This window comes from Marmota monax, unplaced genomic scaffold (assembly GCF_021218885.2).
Source record: "Marmota monax isolate L192 unplaced genomic scaffold, Marmota_monax_Labrador192_F-V1.1 WCK01_AAM20220418_F8-fsc00202, whole genome shotgun sequence".
Classification (NCBI taxonomy): domain Eukaryota; kingdom Metazoa; phylum Chordata; class Mammalia; order Rodentia; family Sciuridae; genus Marmota; species Marmota monax.
The window spans coordinates 3,227,613-3,237,730 of record NW_026695005.1 but is presented as its reverse complement, the minus strand read 5'-3'; positions in this window follow the sequence as shown (position 1 = coordinate 3,237,730).

Sequence of the window (10,118 nt, the reverse complement as noted above, 5' to 3'; positions counted from 1 at the left end):
CAGGCGTGTGGACCAATGGTACAGAATAGAGGACACAGAAACCAATCCACAAAACTACAACTATCTTATATTTGATAAAGGGGCTAAAAGCATGCAATGGAGGAAGGATAGCATCTTCAACAAATGGTGCTGGGAAAACTGGAAATCCATATGCAACAAAATGAAACTGAATCCCTTTCTCTCGCCATGCACAAAAGTGAATTCAAAATGGATCAAGGAACTTGATATCAAATCAGAGACGCGCCGTCTGATAGAAGAAAAAGTTGGCTACGATCTACAGTCGGTGGGGTCGGGCTCCAAATTCCTCAATAGGACACCCATAGCACAAAAGTTAATAACTAGAATCAACAAATGGGACTTACTCAAACTAAGAAGTTTTTTCTCAGCAAAAGAAACAATAAGAGAGGTAAATAGGGAGCCTACATCCTGGGAACAAATCTTTACTCCTCACACTTCAGATAGAGCCCTAATATCCAGAGTATACAAAGAACTCAAAAAATTAGACAATAAGAGAACAAACAACCCAATCAACAAATGGGCCAAGGACCTGAACAGACACTTCACAGAGGAGGACATACAGTCAATCAACAAGTACATGAAAAAATGCTCAACATCTCTAGCTGTCAGAGAAATGCAAATCAAAACCACCCTAAGATACCATCTCACTCCAGTAAGATTGGCAGCCATTAGGAAGTCAAACAACAACAAGTGCTGGCGAGGATGTGGGGAAAAGGGTACACTTGTACATTGCTGGTGGGACTGCAGATTGGTGCAGCCAATTTGGAAAGCAGTATGGAGATTTCTTGGAAAGCTGGGAATGGAGCCACCATTTGACCCAGCTATTCCCCTTCTTGGTCTATTCCCTAAAGACCTAAAAAGAGCATGCTACAGGGACACTGCTACATCGATGTTCATAGCAGCACAGTTCACAATAGCAAGACTGTGGAACCAACCTAGATGCCCTTCAATAGACGAATGGATAAAAAAAATGTGGCATTTATACACAATGGAGTATTACTCTGCATTAAAAAATGACAAAATCATAGAATTTACAGGGAAATGGATGGCATTAGAGCAGATTATGCTAAGTGAAGCTAGCCAATCCCTAAAAAACAAATGCCAAATGTCTTCTTTGATATAAGGAAAGTAACTAAGAACAGAGTAGGGACGAAGAACAGGAGAAGAAGATTAACATTTAACAGGGATGAGAGGTGGGAGGGAAAGGGAGAGAGAAGGTAAATTGCACGGTAATGGAAGGAGACCCTCAGGGTTATACAGTGGAGGGGGTAGAGAGAGAGGAGGGGAGGGGAGGGGAGAGGTGGGGAGGGGGGAGGGTGGATGATGGGAAAGGCAGCGGAGCACAACAGACACTAGTATGGCAATTTGTAAATCAATGGATGTGTAACTGATGTGAATCTGCAATCTGTGTATGGGGTGAAGGTGGGAGTTCATAACCCACTAGAATCAAAGTGTGGAATATGATATGTCAAGAAATTTGTAATGTTTTGAACAACCCACAATAAAAAATTAAAAAAAAAAAAAAAAAAAAAAAAAAAAAAAAAAAAAGAAATTTATAAATGGTATTGAGAAAACTGTGGAGATGGAAAAGCCAAAGGGTGTATTATGTGAAAAAGGTAAAAATTATATGTGATATGATCCCATTTTGTTGGGGAAATAACTAAAATGTATAAATGCTTTTAAAATATTGAAGGTGTAGAAATTCTAAATGAACAGTGTTGAAATCACAGTAATTATTTTTCCTCTGTTTTCTTTCAAAATTTTAAAAAATATATAGGTTACACATTTTATGAGACTTCCAAAAGTTACAAAAATTATATTTATTATTTATTTTAAAAACATTAGATTGGAGTCCCTGACAATATCTTCTTTTTCTCCTCTTTAAACGTGCCTCTTATTTGATATTTTGGCTTTGCTCATGCTCAGGTATACTATCAGGAATACCTTTCTTTAGTTTAAGTTACTGATCTCAAATTGTAGTATTTGCTCTCTTTTCCCCAGAAAATCATGACTTGATTCTAATCTTGACATGGAATAAAGTGTCATTTTATTTTTATTTTTTTTTGGTGCTGGGGATTGAACCCAGGGCCTTGCACATTCTAAGCAAGTGTTTTTCTACTGAGTTACACCCTCAATACTTTGGTGATATTTTAAAAGAAAGAAATCTTTACCTGGATATCAGTCAATTTTGTCAAGATTATAGCTTTCACTCTTTGACTGTTCTCTATAGTTGGAAGGTATTTTATCTATAAAAGAAAGAGACATGAGATAATCTGAGGATATACATCAAATACAGTGAAAACAAGTAAGACATAGCGATTTTGTTATATTAAAGTTACTTATGCTAAAATAAGGAATAGATAGCATTATGACATACTCAGTAAGCATGCTACCTCCTTACACCAAAGACTCTTTTTCATTCTGAGTTTGAATAAACACTAGTTAGCCATTGACAGTTTGTTCATTGCCTACCAAGGGAATTTGAGGCATAAAATGCTTCATAAATTAGTTCTCAAACTGGTTTGAAGAATCAAGGAAAAGCTTGTGGTCTCTAAAATAGCAGATAAACTTAACCCAGAATCTTCTAAGATTCTGAGAATCTATAAGAATAAATGATTGTCTTCTATATCTACTTCTCTGGCAAGAACTTAGAATTCAAAGATATTTTGCAACAAATTAAAGCAAATCATTTTTGGGGCATAAATTAAAGCAAATCTATGCCTTCACAAAAGGGGCTTTTCAGCTGATCTCGAGTACAAGCTAAACCTCAAGGGCCACCACCTTCATAATACTGGACAACAGGATTAAATTCATGGCTGGAGGAAATTTCATGCCCCTCATTTTTTCTGAGTCATGTCCATTCATCATTCATGCCTTACTGGCTTGCAAGATTTTTTTTTTTTTGTGTGTGTGTGTGTAGTGGGGATTGAACCTAGGGTACTTAACCCCTGATCCATATCCCCAGCCTCTTTTTATATTTTATTTAGAGACAGGGCCTTGCTAAGTTACTAAGAGCCTCTCTAAGTTGCTGAGGCTGACTTTGAGCTTGCAATCCTCGTGCCTCAGTTTCCCTAACAGCTAGGATTACAGGTGTGTACTAGGCTTGTAGGTTTTTGATAGTTTGATTTTAATAGATAGTCTGTGCTCTCAAATACTTTCCTTATTATGATTTCTAGTACAATAGAATCATTTGGTGTGCCTTTTGGCTCTAAATGTCTCCTAATGCTGAAATCATTAAAAATATGGTAAACTTTGTGAATTAATTTATTAGAGATTAAATCATTGGATTTTTAGCTGGGTATGGTGGTATATATCTGTCATCTCAGTTACTTGGGAGGCTAAGGCAGAAGGATTTCTGGCTTTGGCAATTTAGCAAGACCCTATATTAAAATTTATCTTAAAATATAAAAACTTGGGACATGGCTTAGTGGTAGAGCATCCTTGGGTTCAATCCCCAGTAACACACACACATACACACACACACACACACAAACAACAAAAAACCCTTACCTAATGACAATTTTAATTAACAAAGTGGATTGATAGCATTACATAGATGGTATCATAATAAATACTAAACACTAGCTTTATAATCAGTATAGGTATTGATGTAAAATGGAATAATTAGTTCCCTTGAAATACTCTGTAGGTGGAATGTCAGGAGCAACATACCTTAAAAGCAAGCTATAAAACCTGAAACAATTAAGCAGCTGCCATAAAGTGTGCAGAAAAATCAAATATGGGGTGTTAAAGTCCTTGGTCTGTTTTTTAATTGAAATGTGTATTTTCTTATTGTTAAGTTTTAAAAGTTGTTTGTATAAATAATTGTAATCTAGAACTTAAAACCAGTGGCATTTGCATTTGATGTGAGTTAGGACAATTCATCCTGTAATCATAATGCCCATGTGCCTTTAAGTTATAAAGGTAGTTGCTGATGTTAATCGTAAGTATTGGAGTTTTATTATAAAGGGGAAAACTTAAAATATTGACAAGATAACAAAAGTAATGACACATAAAATAAGACTAATTTAAGAGGAGGAGAACATTTCTTCAAACCAAACCTTTGAATCTCTTTTCAAAGATTTTAGTAAATGCAACATGTTTACCAAATGAATAATTTTTGTAGCAATTACAACAGTAATAATAATTGATTAAGGAGTTGATCAGTCAAATGTATTTTCCATAACTATTTGCCATTCCCAATCCAGTAGTTTGGAAGTATTAAAAAAACAAAACAAAACAAAACATTTTTTAGTTGTAGATGGACATAATACCTTTATTTTATTTATTTATTTTTTATGTGGTGCTAAGGATTGAACCCAGCACCTCACACATGCTAGGCAAGTGCTCTACCACTTAGCTACAACTCCAGCTCTGGAAGTACTTTTTATTTGGTGGGGAGGAGTATACCGGGGATTGAACTCAGGGGCACTTGGCCACTGAGCCACATCCCCAGCTCAATTTCGTATTTAATTTAGACACAGGGTTTCACTGCATTGTTTAATGCCTCGATTTTGCTGTAGCTGGCTTTGAACTCACGATCCTCCTGCCTCAGCCTCCCAAGCTGCTGGGATTACAGGCTTGCGCCACTGTGCCTAGCTCTAGAAGTACTTTTTAAAGCCAGAAAACTGAAATCTAACTACTCAGTCTTCCTTACTGAGTTGGTAGAAAGAGAAAAAAGTGGAAGCATATTGGCACAGATCCAATCTTAAAATGACAATTATCAAAGACAAAATTGATCTCCTACTGCGTTTGAGCTTACACAAAAATCATTGGCAAGATAGTAGTAACATGCCAATACAGGTTTATCTGGACACACTGTCCCGATTAATGTAATCCCATGTTATAAAATAACCCTCTGCATCTGGGGTTAAACTAGAGTTTCATTCAAAAGTATAAAAGTTAATTAAATTATAGGAAAATATTTGGGAATGACAGGAAGTAAAGATCCACTTGTCTCACCTGGACCTTGTGCTGTGTATTACAGACACTGGGCAGACAATACAGGCCATGCTAGAGCAAACATCTCCCCTACTCTGCTCCCTTCTGGGAAACTTTTCAGGTCATCCATGGTCAAGTATCTTTTTGATGTCTTAAATTCACTATGCAGAATATGAAAATTAAAAGCAATACCTACCTTTTAATTTTACTTTTAGATTCAACTCAGATAACTTCATAATCATCCTTTGGGGTGAAGTTGGAAAGAACATACCATCTTATTGGTGAACACACTGAGTTCACACTTCAGTGGTGACCCACTGAAGTAGGTTTTTAATGTACTTCAAGTTCTAGCATTTATAAATGGAATCATGAAAATATAAATTATAAGATTATCACTGTAAGATGTAAGTCATGTTTTAATATATGCCTGATTTTTTACTTTTATTGTCATCATGGTAAAGTCTCACAAGTTGATTTATTCCAAGTGAAACTTACTGCATGTTCCACATACTTTCTCATAAAGGCATTGCAGTATACATTATTAATAATTATAGTTGCCATTTGTCATGTACCCATCACATGCCAAGTTCATAAAGTAGATATTATTATCTCTATTTCACTGATGAGAAAATAAAGTGCAGGCAGTCCGAGGGTTAGCCCCAAGGCCAAGTAGCTAGTAAATGGTAGAAACTTGATTTGAATCCAATTCTCATTTAATTGGCTCCAAATTTGGTCCTCTTTCTTCTGTGTATTTTATAGAGTAAAATCAGACTGAACTCAAATATCTGAAGATTTGCTTTTTTAAAAAATTGAATGTACATTTGTATTTTGCATTGTATATCATTTTTTTTTTCTTCCTGATTTCATTGACAGGTGATTTCGTAATTATCCTCTTCCTTCTCTTCTAGTGTCATACTAGGTTGAGTTTCATCATGGAGTAAATGGTGTAACTTCCTTAACTTCTGCTTGTTTGTTTGAACATCTTATTTGCTCAAGGATAGGAAGTGGAAAAAATCAGATGCTTTTAAGCTGTTTAAGCTATTTGTACAATATTCACTCTTTTAATTCTTATTCTTTTATATTAGTGGTTACAGTTCAAAGTTTGACAACAGAATAGTCAAAATAAGAGCAACAAAAATGGGTATGTTTTTAAAAAGCAAAAGGTATTTTTTTTTACAACCTATAAACTCATAATACATAAAAAAGGAAATTAAATCCCTTGGAAAGATTCAAAATATTGGAAGAAGAATGCATCAGGTTGTAAGGAGCTTTGAAAAGACAGGAAAATACATCTCCAACAGAAATATGGCTCTTGCAAGTTTCAATTTCTCTCCATCTGCAATTGCAATTATGTTGTTCAAAGGCAACTAAATTATTAAGGGAACAAATTTCAGAAAATCAGCCAACTTTACTGAAAACAAGCTGAGTTCTGTGCTCTGGAAAAGAATAAAGAAAAGAAAACCACTTGTAAATAAACAGAATCATGTTTACTCTGTTTATGCTTTCTTACCTTTGGACAATTTCCCCCATTTGGCAAGTAGTTGCAACCACAATATGCCTTGTCATTTTATATCTCACTAATCTCTAACAGTTTTTTTTTTTTTTGTACCGGGGATTGAACTCAGGGGCACTCAACCACTGAGCCACATCCCAGCCCTATTTTGTATTTTATTTAGAGACAGGGTCTCAATGAGTTGCTTAGCATCTCGTTTTTGCTGAGTCTGGATTTGAACTTGCTATCCTCCTGTCTCTGACTCTCTAACTACTGGGATTACAGGTGTGCACCACCAATGCCCAGCTGTTGTTCTCTAACAATTTTTAAAACAAATAAGAGCTAAGGAGTAAGGGAAAACTTCCTCCATAATTATTTGTTTTTCATTTTAGCAAATCATTAGCATGGAAAAGCATTTCCATGTGCAACTTATTTTTATTTTATTTTTGTTTATCCTGGATTACTTCAAGTCAAAGAAACATAAAACATCTTCGTGGAAAGATAATATAATTCAGTAATATTTTAAATTTATCATTTATTTGAACTTAAATGGGAAAATTATAGACTATAGTACAAAATATGAATGTTTAGATAAAACATGAATATCTTTTTTAAAAAATTTGAGGTTTATGGTTATACAAAGTAGTTGGGTTCATCCTGACATACATGCAGAGAAATTAATACAGTTCATGATCCTCCCTTTTCCCTCCTGTCCTTCCTTGCCTGGCCCATCTTTTCCCTCTATTCTATTAGACTTCCTTTTGCTCATCTATTAATTTGTATTTGATTGGTTCTTTATGTAATATAATCCTCCCCTCCCCCTTTTCTTTATTTTATTCTTGCTTCTGTATATGAGAGAAAACATTTGACCTTTAAGTTTCTAAGTTTGGTTAATTTCACCTAGCATGATAATCTCCATTTTTTCCATTTACCAGAAAATGCCATAATTTCATTCTTTTCAATGGCTGAGTAGAACTCTATTGTGTATGTATTTTATATACATATATCTATGTATATAAAATCACAATTTCTTAATCCATTCATCTATTGACAGGTGTCTGGGTTGATTCCATAATTTAGCTATTGTGAGTTGTGTTGCTATAAACATTGATATGGCGGTGTCGCTGTTGTATGCCAATTTTAGACCTTTGGGGAAAATACTCAGGAGTGGTATGGTTATATGGTAGTTTCATTCCTAGTTTTTTGAGGAATCTCCAAAGTGCTTTCCAGAGTGATTGTACTAGTATGCAGTCCCACCAACAATGTACAAGTGTTCCTTCCTCCCCACAACCTTACCAGCATTTATTTTTTCTTGATCATTGTCATTCTGACTGGAGTGAGATGAAATTTTAGTGTAGTTTTGATTTGCATTTCCCTGTTTGCTAGAGATTTCGAACATTTTTTCATGTATTTATTGGCCTTTGTGTTTCTTCTATTGAGAAGTTCTTGTTTAGTTCTTTTGCCCATTTATTTAATTGTTATTTGTTTTTTGGTGTTAAGTTTTTGAGTTCTCTATATATTCTGTATATTCTGGATATTAATCCCCTCTTGGAGGAGTAGCTGGTCAAGATTCTCTCCCATTCTCTAGGTTCTCTTTTTGTGCTCTTAATTGTTTCCTTAGCTATGCAGGAGCACAACAGTCTTTAAGTAAATACAAAGCTCGTGTGTCTTCCTAGGCCCTTGGTTCTATAATTCTTTTTTTTTTTTTAGAGGACATTAGCAAACAAGTTTGAGAAGAACAATTGTAAGACAATTGGGGTTGGGGATTAAATTCTGGAGCTATCCCTGTATTTTGAAGCCCCTAGAAATAAACAGAAATAAAAAAAATCCTTGGATTTGGAAGTCCTTAGAAATAAACAGAAATGAAAAAAAGTACCAGAAAGTGACAATGTAGTCATTGGTAAAATACTTGCTTAGACCTCCTAAATGTCCTATTTTATATCTAGGTGTTATGGTTTGTATCTGTACCCCAAGGGTTCATGTGCTGGGAACTTGGTCTCCAATATAGTAGTGTTCAGAGGTGGGGCTTATGGGAAAGATTGGATCATGAGGGCTCTGACTTCATCAGTGTTTTAAATCCATTGATAGCAGAATTGACTATTGGGAGGTGGTGGAAGTTGTAGGAGACAGAACCTAGTTGAAGGAAGTAGGTTCTTGGGAGCCTTGCCTTGGAGACTATATCATGTCCCTAGCGTCTGGCCCCATTTTTTCTCTTTTTTCTTCTCAGCTGCCATGAGATGAATAGTTCTATTCTACCATTCCCTGTTCACCACGATGCCCTGCCTTACCCTAGGCCTATAGTAACGGAACCAGCTGACTATGGACAAAATCATGAGCCAAAATAAATCTTTCCTCCTTTAAGTTGTTTATGTCAGGTGTTTTGGTCACAGTGATAAAAAACTACCTAACTCACTAGATAAGAGTGGAGCTACCTGGACTGGAAAAGAGAAATTTAAGACAACTATCTCAATGTATTGAAAGGAATTTTTTTAAAAAAATGTTAGTGTTTAATTGATTAACTTACACATTATTATGCTCTACAGATGGTGTTTTTTCCATACACAATTTTTCCTCAAAATCTTCTCAGGTATTAACCATGTTATAAATGTCCATGGGGTAATTGGTACTTTGGGAATATATTTGGTTACCCTTCAATTTGCTTTTATTTATTTAATTTTGGTACTGGGGATTGAACCCAGCAGTGCTTAACCACTGAGCCACATCACCAGCACTTTTTATTTTTTATTTTGAGACAGGGTCTTGCAAAGTTGCTTTGGGCCTTGCTAAGTTGCTGAAGCTGGCTTGGATCCTGCCTCAGGCTCTTGAGCCACTAGGATATCAGGTGCATGTCACCACATCAGGCTATGTGCTTTTTTTTAAAAAAAAAAAATATTTTTCTTTGGTTGTAGATGGACGCAATGACTTTATTTTTATGTGGTACTGAGGGTCAAACCCAATGCCTCACACATGCTAGACTAGCACTGAGCCACAACCCCAGCCCTGGCTATGTGCTTTTAATATTTAGAAGAGAAACACATGTTCTTAGAAGAAAGAGAAAAATAATAAAGTGGAAAAACTGCTTATGGAGAAAAATTTCAGTATAAATTTAAATAGAACAAGTATCTGGGAGATTAGAGATATTAAATGCATTTATCCAAGAGAGTAACTTTTATTGTCTGAAATCCAACTCATTTTCCTAAGATAGAGGGCCAGAGATGAAGAAGAAAATGAGGAAACTTTGTCATGTTAGCTATAGTTTTTTGGGAGGTTATTATCTGCCAGGCAGGATACTGAGTACTTAGCCACATCATTTCATTGAATCATGTTAATATAACTCTACCTTTGTTGTAACTTTGAGGACTTGGAGGAAGAGAGGATTTTTATTGTACAAAATCACCTGCACAGTAAGTGTTAACTCCAAGTTCATACTTTTAATCACTTTGCTGAGAACTTTCCCTAAGCCAAACATGACCCTCAACATGGGAGATCATCTCACTAAATCTACACTAGTAAAATAGGTATGATTAACCTCATTATATAAATGAGGAAAATGAGACTTGGAGCAGTTAAGTAACATGCCCAAAGGCAATAAGGTCTTTTTTCATTTTTAAATACTTTGATTTTTTTTAAGAGCAGTTTGAGGTTCAAAGTAAAATGGAGAGGAAGG